At 38.8% G+C, this 16,654-nt stretch overlaps 1 protein-coding gene across 2 annotated transcripts in view; it reads left to right on the top strand.

Moving 5' to 3' along the window:
• LOC144195692 (tetratricopeptide repeat protein 28-like) overlaps positions 1-16,654 on the top strand; it is a 131,069-nt gene that overhangs the window by 10,671 nt on the left and 103,744 nt on the right. The gene's annotated exons all lie outside the window — the stretch shown is intronic.

Below are 16,654 nucleotides of genomic sequence, written 5' to 3'. Positions count from 1 at the left end.
TTATGAATACAGTCTTACACATTAGCAGTGCAAATTCATAGTAGGGGCAATACATTATTTCCTCTTCATTAACAAAGAAATCAAGTTATAGTGCCATTAGCAAAATGTAGCAATGCAAAATGCCAGTGCACATTAATGAAACACATTTATTTATTTGGCCACTAAAATCCATCATTGTTTCAGTCAGACGCAATCAATTGATACAAGAAGAAAAATGTGTCTTATTTGTCAGCGTTGCTCATGTGGAACCAGAACAAGAACATGGAGTGCAATCAGGCTTTGGTGTAAGCAAGACCTAATTTTATCTCTTAAGTGTGTGCTGCCTGGCCACAATGTTTGTATAATTACTGAATTAGCCAGCGTGTCGAATACGATTAATGATAAATGATCTGGTAATAAATTATGGATCTTTTGGAGGCAAAGTGGAACAATGATCCATTGTGCAATATATATTTGCTCGTTACTTTGATAGTTACAAATTCTGGCCAGATATGGGAAGCAGGACAGTTTAATATTCAAATTGAGCTTGGTGAATGATGGATGATGGTTTCTAGGTTAAATGAATCTGCTCAACTGCTTCCTTCGCTCGTATTTCGTAGGTCAAACACCATCTTTTCTGGAAATGGATACCACTGACAACAGTGGAAAGAACGTCTCAGTTTTCGAAGCATTTTTTCCTCCTTACACTTCATTTCATTTCCCCGATTCTTTTTAAGAAAGAAGAAATTCTGTGGGGAGAGGTACAAACGTGAACTGAATAGAGGGAATTTTGCTTCCAAGGAACTGAGAAACATTAGTATGTAAAGATGAGGAATAATAGTCGATTTTCTCATGTAAAAGGAAACTTTAACTTATAACTTTTAAGTTTAAATGGATTTTATGCCAATTGAAGTGGCCATGAGTGAATTTGTCGTCTTGTGGGCTGTGTTATGTGACATTTTGCTGTCGACTTATTGGTTTTTGGCAATTGTCAACTTTTAGTCATTTCGCTTGTTGAAAGTTCAATCTGTGCTAAATATTTTAAATAGAAATATAGAACACATGACCGACTCAATTTCATTTTCCTGCTCCCGTTTTGTCCTTTGCTACTCTTTATGAACTGCAGGTACTAATGAAATTGAGCTATCTCCATAATTTCACAAGTCACACTTTCTTTGTTTTAATTAGCTGCTGTAGAAAAGTACAAGGATGTTAAAAACAGAGGCCAATTGAATGATTATTCTTTATGCTTGACCAAATGTACTTTGGCTTCTACCCAAACTGAATTGAGGATAAATTTAAGATAGACTAAAGGATGATAAACAGATTTTAATTGGATTTACAAGTTGAGAGTTATGATCAAACGGCTGTCTTGTCCATTTTTCTCTCAGACATTTGGATTTGTGTTATTGATTGCATCTTGACCTTTGCAGTTTTAATAAAATATTTAGAGACGCTGTACGCTGAGTGAACAATCCCAAACAAAGTGCGCTCAACAAATCAAATTAGCACACCTGGTCCATATGCTGGCGCCAATATATTGATTGACCTTTGGCGAACTTGTAAATTAGGTCAAGAATAAGTGAAACGACAACTACAACACATGCTGTTGTTTTAAAATCTCTCTGCATGTATATTGTCTGTCTGTGTGTGTGTGTGTGTGTGTGTGTGTGGATATGTTAAGTCCGTTATACCGCACAACGGTTCAACCACAGTTTGACTGCATTGTTCAGTGTGAGCTGGTCTTAAGTGGTTAACTGGCCATTAGTGAGACAGAGATTAGTCTTTTCTTGTCATAATAAATTCATTTTAATCTCCTGCCTCTCTCTTGTCGGTGCGTTCGCTCCTGATTAAAGTAATCACCAGTTCAATCTTGGCCCAGTTTTGTATTAAACTGAGTTTTATGTCATTCGTCTATGTGTATTTTAGGGTTTTGACAAGGAAATTGCCTCATTTGTTGGAGGGCATTACATGATTCTTCGATGTTTTAGGTGTTAGTGACTGACATCTTTCCCCAAAGTGCAGGAATTCTGTGAGTAATTAGGCGTAGGAGGTGTTGCATTGCCTATAGCTGGGGGTTTGGCTTATCTTTGATTAATGCTTCTATGTTAGTGCCTGCGACATACTTTTGTAGGGAAAATGTGTGAAAGGGCGAGAGACGAGACTCAACCAAGAAGAATAGCCGACCCGGTTATTCGTAGTTGCTCGATTCAACCACAATCTAATTGGAGCAGACGTCACGTGGACTTTCTGAGTTGTAAAGGCCGTTCAAAACTGGGACGAGACACCGTTACAAGGATTTCAAAGAGAAAAAGCTCTGATCGACACCCTCGCCGAATTTGGCTTCAAGCTCGCATCAGTTGGAAGCACTTTGTTTCTAATCAATAACTTTCATTGTAACTGCAGCTGTGCCACTCCACTCATCAAATGATCGCACGAATCCATTTGTCATTTGGCACAACAAATTCCAAATGTATGAAAACAAAAATCCTGATCAGAATTAAGATCTTTTCACCGTTTTTACCGCATGTCAAGATGACAGAATATTCTTGTTTTTAAGTTTTGATATGAGCTTTTCTCATAAGCACAATAACCTACGTTTCCTGTTGTATCACCCCGCATGTGTGAAGTAGAAAATGTCACATTCAGGCAGTGACCCTCGTTGGAAATGGAACCCTGGGAAATTGTAATCCAACAATGTGCCGAGGAACCGGAAAGTATTTGGGAAGTTTGTCAACAAAGCTCGGAAGTGACCTTTTACTTGGTAGGGTCACGGGACTCTGCTATTACATCAAGATTTTGCTAGTCATTTACATTGGTCATATGATTTTTATGAGCATAATTTTTGGAATCTCCTGCTAAAAAGATTGTCTTAATGCAGTTTGTGGTTTTGTCCTTGTGATGATGTCATCCAAACATAGTACTTCTAAAACAAAATCACTGTAGTTTGCCCTTTTTTATGTTCCTCGCCTAGGCCTAACTTGTTTTGATGGGAGAGTCAATAACTAATGAGTACAGTAAGGTTTCAAACTGTTTATCTCATATTATCTTATTCTATATCTTCGGCTTGGAAAACTCTGTTTACAACTACACATGCGCTGTCCATCAGAATGAAATACGCGGATCAGAATGTTTCTAATTACTTACACTCTTTTCAGCGAGCCATAAAATGAATAAATTACAGATTTTCCCTCCGCATTGGTCTGTTTATTTATGATGCGGGCTTATTTCGCATCTACTACTGCCGTGTGGCTCTCCATTCCCCGGGGCATTTCTGTACTTCTGGCACAGCCCTTTTCTCCGTCGTGGCGTAGAGGACTTTACTTCATCCATACGTTATGGAGAACTGTTCAAATTTCTTGGAAAAAAACTGAAAGCTAATTGTTTGCTCTCTCATTCTCTCGGTGTTGCTGGTGCAGTTCTAAGAAAAGACTGTAATTCCTCATTTGGTCCTTGGCACACTTAGCAGTATGCCCAGGCATGATTAAAGAAGAGACTTATGAAAATTCTCAAGAGGTTTGAAAACTCTTTTGCGTGACCCGTTTGACTGAATAAATAAGGGGCTTTAAAAAAATAGGACAGGATAGAGGACATGCTGCAGAGGTCACTGCTGGAATGGCTGCAATTTCGTACACAAAAACACGGTCATTTCTGTTCGTTAAGGTAAACTCCAATAAGGAATAATTCTTGTTCTCAGGTGACTAAATTACTTTTGGTTTTTATAGCCTAAAGGGTAAAAAAAAAGCTGAAAACCCTAAAATCGGTGGGGTAAAGACAATTCTTTTTAATCTTCAACCCAAAGGCCAAGCCTGGAACAATTTATCACATAACAATAAAACCTGTAAAAGGTTCCCCAAAATACAAACCATTTCCCACATATGCAAACTACAATATTTGATACCCTAAATTTTTAGACTGAATACGAAACAACAAAACTCAATTATAACCATGTTGGTTCTCCTTATCCATATTTATAGTGAGAGTCAATGGCTAAAAAGATACTGAAATAGCATTGGTTTTATCATATTTTTGACATTAAGTGGTGGAAGTAGCCACTGCAAGATCGAGGCTAATATCTGATTGACGAATCTTTGTGTACCCCACCCCAATTTCCTTCTTAGACAAACTGCCGTCTAATCATAATCATGTCTCTACATCTTGGTAAACTTTTTTTTTATGTTGCACTGCCATATTCGAATGATAGCAAATGTTTTCTTTTTGAGAGTTCCTTACACTGTGCATCTGGTTATTGTTGCTACATTGTTCCCTCATTACATCCTGTCCAGAATAAGTCATTCTGCAATGAAATGATCAGAAGGAACTGTAATAAACGGCTTACACTCAAGTTAGTCATGCATTTTTGCATCCTTTGTAAATTTTCCAAAGGAGTTGTGTGGCCTAATTCCTTCATAAAACCAGCCAGAAAGAGCTTAACTACCAAGGATATACATGAGGTTAGGGCACTAAACGTGTTTTTTTGTTAGTGGAAAGAAGTTTGCAGGTCTCTCTTTACATACATGAGCAATATTATGATGATTTGAAGTTTAAAGATCTCTGTACTATCTTTTAATTTAGTATTATTAGGAAAAGGTATGGTTATCAGACCAATGTGGGAGTGGTATTTTCGAATTGTGACATGGACATTATTGAATGTGAAAGCTTGGCATGTCTCTTCAGGTTGTGACATTATAGGCTCTGTTGGGGAGACGGCTTTTATGGGAATGATTGTTGTTTTGCTTTGATGAATCATAACTCGATGTTTGATTGAGCTGCCCTTTCTCGTCTCTTATCTGGGCTGTTCTATAACGTGGACCATTTGGAGCCATTTCACAGAGTCGCTTCCATTATGACAGGAGAAATGTAATCTCTGTTGGGCTGTGCATGCATGCATGCATGCGTGTGTGTGTGTGTGTGTTTGTTATCGTGGTTGACAATTCTTTTGAATATAGCACATTTATATTAAGAATTGCGATGTTGGAAGATATTGAGTAGTGTGGTTTTACAATGATTTAAAGATTTAAAGAGTAGTAGTATTTCAACACTTGGTTACAAATATTTATATTTTCTTCTAATTCTGTGTATTGGATCTAACGTATCATTCAGGCTTTAAAAATTCCGGTAAAGAGGCACAACCTCAAATATGACTTAATTGTTCCTTATTCTAAATTATTTCCTAGAATTTTCCATTTATTTTTTTGCAAGACTGCCATTGGAATGTTCTGGTTGTACAAATACAGCCAAGTGTGTATGTAACATAGTCTGACTGTATGTTGAAATATAAAATAATACTATTTAGGGTTTACCAAAGGTGCACATATTTTTGACAGGGCTATTTCACTCCCAAGTTCTTTGGTTGGAGTGCCAGTACTAATCACGTTACTGTAAATGGATACATTTATTCTTTGTTGCCAACTCTTTGCCAGGATATAGTTTTCCCAAAATACATGCAACAATTCCTGTAACAGGATAAGCGGTACGGAAAATGAATGAATGACTGAATGAATGAATGCCCAGTCTTTATTTTGGCTCTTGTGCTAATTGTTGGTACCATTATGTGATCTTATGTAATGCTCGGTCATGGCAGAATTAGTTACACAGAGCCCATTTACATTTTTTTTCATTCCTAGCTACTTTGTTCTGCTCTTCTGGGCCAAGTAGGAGACACAGTTTTCCTTGTGTGTTTAGAATAGTACAAGAGGTCTCTCCATTCAAAGTTGAGGAGCAAAGGCTCAAATTTGAATCCCAACCAGACGACAAAGCTTCGTTAGCCGTTCTCTGGCCAGTTGCCTTGTGGAAGAAACTTGTTCCCACCTCCTAAAAGATCTTATTCTTGAGGTCACCACACCAAACCTGTGAGCATCGATGCGGTGTGAAAAAAGATCAACCTTGAAAATTGAGATTCCGGCCTTTTGGTGTCAACTACTTGATCACGAGAAACCAATGCACTGATCTGCCAGTCTATCTCCTGTTAGTTTCTCTTACCTTTGCACAAGACTACAAGAAACTTGAACACCTACACATTGGCCTGTCTGCAGCGCAGACCTGTATTTCCAGAAACCATGCTTGGATCTCTTCCACACAAGCCTTGACCATCCAGGATTTATTTTCCGTTGACTTCCACCTATCTTCCGTACGTCTGAATAATGTAATGTGATGATTTACGGGTGCGCTGAACCTTCTAGCAGGAACCTCTAATGGTTTTTATTCACCTACATCAGGCAGGTTTTATTAGATGTCAGTCAAATAAACAGACTCGATTTGGAGTTCAGGTGAGGGGTCATAAGTGGGTACAGATGAGGAGTGAACCTTATTGTGTGCAAGTTGGTTTATGTCTTTAAAACCCTGGATCATATTCTAGGTACACTCCTGGGTTTCTAGGGGAGAACTAGATTGGATTACAATTTCTTGAGGCAGTGCTCCTGTCACTCACTGACAAACATTCCTTTAAAACAAGTCGCTAAGACGCATACGAAAGATCAGAGGTGAGATTGAAAGTCGAATTCACTCTTATCACTAAAGAAAGTCCCTTCTTTATTTAAAAGATGATCACATTATTCCAAAAGACATCACTCTTAGACTTGACTATTTTCCTGCTCTGAACTCAAGTTGGTAATGTACACATTGAAGTTAATTATTCACATTTGATCCATGAGTCGTACACCCTGTCAAGAGAAGCAATACTTATCAGATTGGTTGCTGAGTCGGAGTTTTCGACTCCCACATTGCCAGATAAAATATTCTCCAGATACTCACTCTTTGCTTTTGTGTTCCTGACACCGCACTGTGCTCATGCCATTTGCTCATCAGATTTATTGATACTGAATATCCAACTGCTGTAATGCCGAGTGAATAAATTCAGTCCAGTAGAATAAAAAAAAAAGTGTTATTCCAGTGAAATGTCTTACATTGACAACAGGGGTAATTTTCTCGAAGATAACAAGGTTGGATTAATCTGTTGGAGCAGAATTGGGCAGCTAGACATATTTTTTTTAACACTTATGAACCTCTTGTGCATTTGTAGACCTCTTTTCTTAATATGCTGTCCGTTTTTCACCACATGCAGCTTATTAGCTCCATGGCTATATGACATTTCTTGCACCATAGATTGTAGTCACTCCTTGAGGGGGTGCTTATACATATTCTATAGCTCTCTAGTGTGTATGCACATGCACTCGCTTGGTTGATGTTATGCGGCTATAGGGGGGTTGGACTAATTAGGACCTTTGTGTAGCTTTTGTGGTATTAGGAAAAAAAACATAAAAATGTTTTAGATAGCCATGAATTATTCAAATAAAAAAATACACCCCCCAAGTAGAAAACAACACCGTCAGTAAAAATGGTAGGAGTTTGAAAAAATATTATTGTTGTAGTTACTATTAAAGGTGTGAAAAATAGTTTTTTTCTTGATATAATTAGATTATAAACTGCAACAAAGTATATATTCCATTGATACATATGTCACATTTAAGCAAAAAAAGAGCATCCTAACCACAGATGTTTTAATTGCTCTTTTTTCCGTCATTTTATGTGTGCATTTTTTTCAGTACTAAGTCCACTTCATTAAATTCTCTGTCTGTCACCAGCAGTCTCACAGGACCAGTTCTTGTCTCTTACATAAGTCATGAGCCACATGACCATTTCATTTGTCCTGCAATAGTTTAAAAAAAAAAGGGGGATAAGCCTCATTGTACGCGTATATCATTAAAAAAATGCGCTTAGTTCTTGTTGGTGAACATCCAAGTCCAAAATGTCGGCGTGACAAAGTCTTCCCTCAGAGTGGCTTGGAATCATTTCTCGTGAGCGATTTATCAGTGCGGGTCACTTGTTAACAGTTATTTGTGAATATGGCTAAGCGATGTTGAGTTAGTGAAAAACTAGAGGACTGAAGGGACTCTGGTGGGATAGGGGGCTAAGGGGGCGGGGCCTTTTTTATTGCACAAATGAGACCATTCATCACAGCTTTGTTTGCCTGTATGCTCCTGCTCATGAACAATTAATGCGCTGCAGACATTTTAGTGTTCTCCCTCCCAACTTATCCTCCCTGGCTTTGTCTCACTTTCATGGGCTGTTGCTGCAACACTAAATCCTCATGCTGGATTTACATTTGACTTGAGTTAGTTATTTTGGCCCTGAATAAAAAAGTGATCTTATGTTTGTCCAATTTAGTCACAATAGGAAGTAGAATGTTCAGTATTGGAGAGTGTGTATTACTTAGTCGATGTTATGTTCCTCACTAAGCTTGTGCCTTGTATGAGTGATCAATATTTAGTGTTGGACATTTACTTAACCAATTTGTTTTAAGTCCCTTGCCTTGGTGGTTAGTACGGCCCAACTGGGAATTGGTGGCCTGGTGTGTTGGTCTCAAGCTTGTCCTAATATACCTCCCGCTTCCATAAAAGCCACCCTTTAAACCCCCAGCCATGTTTTAAAACAAGCTTCTAACTGTTGTGTGTTGGTTTTTAACCTATATGCGGTATCATTTGTCTCATCCTCTTCAATTATTAAAGAGCAGACTTGATTTATTTCAGTGTACATGCCAAGCATGCTTTGCTCGTTGCCACAATGAATAGTATGAAGGGAGAAGAAGCATGAATAATATATGATTACAGCGTTAGGCAATAGACTCCCCATTGCTCAGTGGTGAGTGTTTACATGTTCGGTGCAACGTGGCCTTCGGCTGTATTTGTTGCTGAAACACAACGGAAATGCAAACAGTTAAATATCTTGGCTGGAATTCGGTAAAATGAGCTTTTTGACTCTCTTTTCCATTGCTTTGACAATTAAGAATGAGCTTCAAATGTGTGCATGTATTATTCCAGTTCTACTCTTATAGCAACTGTGTTATTTGTGCACTACTATGGCTACCTTTTTGTAGTTAATTTGGTTATTTATATTCTTTTTGGGAGGGGGGGGGGGTGAAAGGCGAAAATAGTTTCTAATCTAAGCACATCACAAGAGGCACAAGTTGACAATCACAATTGAATGGAACTTCTTTGCTTTCTTCAAACATTTCAATTTGGCTTATCATTTGGGTTCAGTTGCTTATCGATGTACATCTTATAATAGTATATTGTCTGATTATGACATTTTTAAAACTTTTTAACTTGGGCTGATTCAATCTATTACATATATTTACTCAATGGGTGCAAAGGCAAAAAAAGCAAAGCCCAAAATATATAGTAAATAATATACATTTGTACAATGAACCTTTTTATTATTGTGACATTTTGTGTTCTATCTCAACTGCTTGAATTCAGAGACTGAACTGTTTCCCGTCTTTATTTTCTCCATGCACTTGTAAATTGCCATTTGGAAATTTCAGTATGATTAAGCAAGTGACACACTTTATATTTTTTTCAAAATGGCGAGCTGTGACTTTTACAAACAATGTAAAGTCCACAGTGAGACCTGTTCAAAACAAAGAGAAGCATATACTGTTGTTTTTACTTGGTGTGACTGAACCCTCAGTACACACACACACACACACACACACACACACACACACACACACACACACACACACACACACACACACACACACACACACACACACACACACACACACTCAGACACACACACACACAGTAGGCACCGAGAAAACATGCATTCAGAGACCTTGGGAATTGACTCACATCTGTGCCTTTTCTCTTGCACACAGTGTTTGCAGATAGAAATCTCGGGATAAAACAATAACAAATAAGCGACACCACAAGCTCGATCTCCCTGTTTGAATTCCAACACAAGGAGCATTAACACAATCAGCTGTATCGTCACTCACACACCACATTAGCATTCCGGGCCAGAATAATAGGACGGATTTAGATCTACTGTAGCTGACGCCGTGTCTGTCTTCTCTTCAGGAAGCCAATATGTTGCCGTGAGCGTTGCTGTGAAGACCATAATAAAGATGGATTAAAAATCGTAGTGTTGTAGGAAAGCAATTGATTTAAATGTCACGCTGAATCCCGCCCCTTCCCCCTTTGCTCTGCTTTATTGGGGTGCTTCGGCGAATGGCCCTCGGAGGCGCAATGGAGCTCGGAGATACTTGCTCGGGTCTTGTGGTTCGGGGACTTGTAGGTTGGCGTTGCTGGTGATGACGGGGTGGGGGGGACATTAATAATTCAGTATTGCCAGGGAAACAGGACGCAAAGGTATAAGAGAGGAGGGGAAACATTTCTCCAAGCGCTGTGAGAATGAATAAAGTCAGGTTGCTTATTTGAAAGGATCTTTTGTGTGTGTATGTCTGTTTGAAATGTATTTATCCCCTAAGATGCCTTGTGAATAATACAGAATCTCCCACGCTGGTTTATTTTCAACGCGCGTCACACAAACACAATTTCATTTAGTGGCGAATGGAGGTCTTTGTCTTTGTGAGAGCAAGGGAAAACTCTGTGGAGCCTTAAAAGACCACAGGGCTATCTCCAGGGCCTGCTTATTAAATTTCCAATCATAGCCCGTAGTGTCAAGGCTTTACCATCGAAAAAAAAAAACACTACCTTGGAATGTTACCGTACAGGCAGAAATTGCTATTGCTTTTTAGAAACCTGAGAGTTTTCCTCACATTGATTTCTGTCTGAGGGAAATAGGGTTGAGGCTATCATTAAAAGAGAGACACAGAAAAATGGGCAAGGTTCCTTTTGGTAGCCTCCAATAGAGAGGTGCTGAGTTGGCGAAAAGGTGTGTTTGTTCCCTGGTGAATGTTTGCCAGCTCATTTTCCCCACAAAGAGCATCTCTCCCTGTTATGGCTATGGGCTTAATCCATTATTGCTTCAATTGCCGGTGTGGATTCAGTCGCAGCCTTGCCCACACTGGGGTCAATTACACAGAAGCTATCGTCTATTCACTAGAGATGGCCGTGAGATTAATTACATATTTGTTAAAGAATGAATCAGTTTATGATTAGCTTAGGCGCCGTAATGACGAAAGGGAGCTTTAGTTCTTATGTCAGCGAAACGTTGCACTACCTTTATCACTGTGTCAGTGTCTGTGTTTTTTTTTCTTCTTCTGTCTTATCCACCGTCCCGAGGGGCTCCCTCTTTCGCTTCCACAATTTTCTCATTAGTGATTGGAGTCCAGTGTTCATTTCCCAGCCATCGACTTGGCTGCTCCAAAATGAGAACCCATTGCATACATTGCTCTCGCTAATTGTTTCCAGTCATAATGAAGTTCCTCATAGTAGAGAAATGGTAGTTTAGGCAAACCAGGTTGTGGCCACTGCTTGACTGTGAATATCATTCCTTTTCACTCTTTCAATGTGAGGCAATGTGAGAGAATATTATGCAGTAATAAGCGAAAATTGAACCGTGTCAGACATTATTAACCTTATCTGTTCCTTATGTACAGTATGTATGTATTCATTGCCATGAGTCTATTGGAATAGACTACAAAAGAGACTCATTAAAGTTCCCAGCCTAATTTAAAAATGTGTTATAGTAATACAATAAAATATGGTCTTGCATGTGCATATTGGTCAACTAAATCCAATTCATACGGTCTCACATAAAATCCATAGTGTTGCTCCAGTTGTTTTGTCACATTATTTTATTTTATGTTAGGAGAGCTAAGGAGTCCTTGGACAACGTATAGGTTTATTCGCTTGTTAAATTCAAGGGGTATAGACTTGGAATCTCTGCAGCATTTTCAGAAAATGACAAACCTGAAGACTGATGTGACTTGCTTCTGATTAATTTTAGACCGTCTTGCATTTCAGTTTTTGCTTATATTTTGGCACAAAGTGTGTAGAGCAGTACGTGCTTTGGACTTACACAGTTAGTTAGTTAGTTGATGGTTACTATTTCTCTTAGATATCACTCACAGATGGACAAACAAAAGCATTATTCATATTTTCACTAGGTAAATGTAGCCTTTCATTGTTAAACCACAATAATACACTGTCCACAAACGTACGGTATCATCAGGCATGTGGTAGGCAAAATGAACGAATGGATCAATATTCTCTCTGGCCATTTTTTAGACCTCTGCTTCTCAGCTCAAGCAAAAGAGCATCCCATTGACCCAGTGGACTCACAAGCCTCCTTGCTGTTCACAGGCTGAATCACAGCATGTCAGAATGACAGGCGGTGTGAAATGGAGAGGTCTGTCGGAGATGACCTTTAAACATGGCACAGCACATCTTTTGTCAAGTGCCTTAAAAATAACCTAGCCTTTTCCTACCTCTTCTCCTTCTGCCGGAGAGCCATCGGCACTCGGGGGGTTGGTCCACCTGCCTCCCCGGCACGCCATCGAAGCCTCTGCACGTGTAAGAGCGGCTTGGCCCGCTCTTCACTGCCAAGCGGAACATGTAATATGTCTTGTGCGCCATCATGCTTTATGGACCTTATCATTTTACAGAACATATATCAGAAAATGGGACGCCTCTGCTAAGTGTGGCTGAGCCTCGGGGTCGGATCCTCCATGCAGCTCGCTGTCCTCTTGTGGCTTTAACATAATATTTTGTCCAGAACGGTTCTGTGGCTTATTTTGATTCATCTCATTCTGTACCATCTTGCTCTTAAATCCTTCCCTCTTTGCCGCCTTGCCTTACCGATGCCATTTGAACTACAGCGTAGGAAAAATAAATAATGAAGCTTATGAATTATTGATGGCCCACAAGACTCGTCTTGGTTTTCCTTACAGCACAATTTTCCTGCCCTTGGGCCTCATTCACTATAGTTATGTATGCACAAAACTGGCCTGGAAGTTTTGTACGCCACTTTTTACGCCAGTCAGCTTTGGAGCTGCAGGTTGCAGCTAGCTAAAGAGCTACTTGTCATTAAGCTTGTAAAAAAGTTGACAGTTTCATTCTTACCTGCGACTCATTCATTGGGAATGAGTCAAATATTGTAAAATCAACAGACTAAATGTGTCAGATGAGTTAATCCAGCCTTTGATATTTTATTACTCAGTATAGTTGAATATTTCACAGAGAAGCAGAGGACCAAAGGCTTGTTTTTACCAACATTTGGAGCCAAATCTGAAAAAAACATGCCCGTTTCGAAAGCACGCCCTAGCAACTCAAATGGCAATGTGTTTTTTTTTTTTTTTTTTTTTAGCCATTGATCAACATGCTCATTGAACAGAATTTTCATTCATGTGGTGCTTTCCCCTTCTAATTTTGTTTAAATGAATGCAAAATATGCAGTTTCTAGGCAGGGTGTAACTTGTCTTTTGAACATTTTGTGCATATGCACTTTAAGTTATATTCCTTTGCCCGATTTAATAAATAAGGCCATGGTCTGTGTGTAAGTGCATGATGCAATATGTATACCAATTTCATGTTTTTTTGGAGGCGAGTACGGACTCCCAGAAGCTGATTGCATCTCATTTAGAATGCTGTTAATAAGTCTAGCGCTCAGAGTAGTGTGCACTGTAAATGTTAATCCTAAAATTTGAGTAAAGTATCACGTTGTTTTTGGCTTGGCTACAGTTGATGACAGATATCGTGGCGAGCAATCTTCCGATGGGCTCGTTAATTCATGCGTGACGGTACACGTGTAAATAATGCCGTTTTCACACGGACTAAATAATGGCTTTGAATGTTTTAAGAAGGAGAAATATGTTCTACACTGACAGATGATCACAGCACCACTTTGCCTTTTTTTAAAGGTCAAATATCTGCTGTAGCTAATCCAAACCATGTGGTCTTGCAGCACCAGTCTCATTTACGATCTTTAACTCCTCTCATATGGGATTTGGTGGGAACACTGGTTTAAATCCATTTACCTTTCCTCTGCCAAGATGTACACATTTTTATTTTTTATAAATACGATCAGAGAGGAGACGTCTTCAATTTATATTCATTTATGCTTACCTTGATTAATTTGACCCGAGACAGAGATTCTTTTAAATCATTCTGTAAAAAACACAAAAACAATGGGCAACTACTCGTACATAATTAAAATGTATCTTTAAATAATACACTTTAATTATTCATGTCGCTTTATGGTTGATCACACCTCATTAATATTAGTTTGAAATCACTACAGCAGTGTGTGTGTCCTATTTTTTTGTGTACCTTTCACGTAATTCAGTGTGAAGATGCATCACATTTATAAGAGCTGGAATTCTTAGAGCTGTTACAAGAGATGGCTGTTAAATGTTATAAACGGTCTTTTCATGCTGGAAGCAAAAATTTACAGCATATTGCAAGAGAGACACTGATGCAGACAATGAGTGTACTTTTGTTCCTCTCAAAGACATGGGCACAGTTGTTGATCTTATTTCAGTTGATGATGCAACATAACAATTGTTTTCCGCAACAAACATGACTCTCTGCGGCATTCAAGCTCAAATATGCGTTAAAGTAAAAATAGTAAAATGGAGAACAACAGGCTAAATAGGCATCTGTTAAAGTAACAGTTTTCAGATAACTGTAGCCTAAAAAAAACAACAGAGAAAAAAATACACATATAAATAGCACTTGCGTATTAGTCGCAGCCAAATTATGAAATATCAGTGCGGAAAAATAGTCCGGAAAATGCAATATATTATTTAATACGCTGTCATTTTTAGACTATAAGATGCTACTCAACATTTTTTTCATATAAAACTAAATAATGGTCTTATGTCTGAACTTTAATGAGTTATTTTTTATTTTTTGCTGCAGCCTGGTCGTTAAAAAAAACCATACTTTTCCACGGCTCAGTGGTTAGAAAGTGGAAACCCTTCTCTATGTAAGAAAATAAGATTTTCCTCTCTTTGCATTGGTGGGATTGAAAATTCACTTTCCCTGCGTCCCATTTGGAACTCATTTGAAATTCATCATTGGCACCGTAAACATTTTTTTTTAGCATACATATTAAAATCAGGACCAAATGGTTCGCAGCCTACCTCAGGTCTTTTCTGCTTCATTTACATGTCTCGTATTCATCTTCGCCTGAGAGCATCTTGATATGTGGTAATACAGTGCACATACGCAAAGCAGAATGCCCCGCGTTGCCGCCGTTATTCAGCCGTCTATCAAGTTAATAGATGTAAACGTCGACTCTTGGCATCCCTTTCATTGAGGCTTCGGTGTCATGCGCTGCTGCCCTTGCATTGTTCTGCCGCCCTTGAGCCATGTAGTGTCAGATTGTCTACTTAATGATTCAAAAACATTTCAATAATAGAAGCATTTTGAGGCATTATCATCATTTTGATTAGCTTGAAATACAATGCGATGGCCCATATTAAAACTACACCATCATGATTAGCAAAATTACATCAATTTTCAGCTATCAATTATTCAAACTTCATTCCGTTCTTCAGGTGCCGGTTATGTGCGTGCATTTTGTATTCATTCTAATTCTTTCTTGGTGTAAATAGCAAATATATACATTTTACCTCACATTTTTTCCATTCTTCAGTCTGTGAATGATTTAACTGTCATACATATACATTTATTCCTTTTGTGACGCTGTCCTTTCAGCACTCAGGTGAGTTGGGGGCGATGTGGCCATACTCCCGTTCCTCAAAACTTCCATCTGTGTACATTGAGCTCCTTCATTTTCCTTCCCCGAGTTGCCTTGCAGCTGCTGCTGCTGCCAGGCTGGGGATTCATAGACGCTCACGCTGCGTTTCTTTACGGGGGATGTGCAGAAAAATGACCCCACTTTGCAGTTTTAGCAAATCCTGCTCAGCGCTCCCTGCTCAGATTATTCTTGACACATTTGAATAAGATAAGTAATGAAGCGAGCATTGAGAGTACAGATTGGGGATTTGAACAGGGACGATTATTAAAACACTGATAAGATGTAAAAGGATCTGTCAATTTTCTGTCTTCCTTTGCCATTTGCTCAAGTCCCATTTCGTGGTCCTCAGAGAGTTCCGTCAAGGGGGTCATCTGCGCTTAGCACACCAATTACTTCTGCCACTCATCAGGAGCTTTCTTGGAAATGGCAGTGGTTTGTGCAGTGGAATAATGCTTTGCACTAATTAAGTCTGCATTGACAGACCCAAGGAGAAATGGTGAACTGGTGCATGATTTTCTGATCCATTGAGGAGACTTGCTCACTACTTATATTGCATTTTTTACGCTTTCATCTCAGAAGACTCCTCTAAAGTTGCTATGTGCAATCGGGTATCACCCTAAAACCTCAAGGATTTTAAATATATTATAGTGCTTTTTGTAAAAATTTCTGGTGTTGTTTCCTGGGTGTATGATTGACATGCAAATTGGTACAATCAGGTTTAATTCATGAGGCAAAACACTGGTGAACCAGGCTAAACAATTGTAGAATTGCCTGTCATTTTTGCTGAATGAATGAATGAATCATAAAGGCATTTATTCCATTAACAGATTACATTGAAAAGATGTTAATCTTTATATTCCTTTCATATTCTTGACACCCCCCTTTTCTTAAGAAAACCATTGGAGAACCCCTCCAAAACCCCCCAGCCACCCCCCAAAAACTGTTCCAATTCGTTGATGTAGACTGAACTGAGAAGCACTGAGGTATGCTGCGGTCATGTGCACTCACTGTATGTTGACGTCAAACATTATGACAGTATAATGTCCTAAAATTTGAAGGCCTAATTTTCTTTTCCACATTTCTGACCTTCAACACATTTGAGAGTTTTGTTTCCACTGCATGTGTAAACTTGCACTCCAATCTTATTGTTTCGCCACATGTTTTTAAACTGTACATACTGGAAAAAAAGCAGACTTCTGGTCAAAAAATTGCTTTCAGATCCACC

Source organism: Stigmatopora nigra, chromosome 4 (assembly GCF_051989575.1).
Source record: "Stigmatopora nigra isolate UIUO_SnigA chromosome 4, RoL_Snig_1.1, whole genome shotgun sequence".
In the NCBI taxonomy this organism is placed as follows: domain Eukaryota; kingdom Metazoa; phylum Chordata; class Actinopteri; order Syngnathiformes; family Syngnathidae; genus Stigmatopora; species Stigmatopora nigra.
This window is presented reverse-complemented; position numbering and strand designations above follow the sequence as displayed.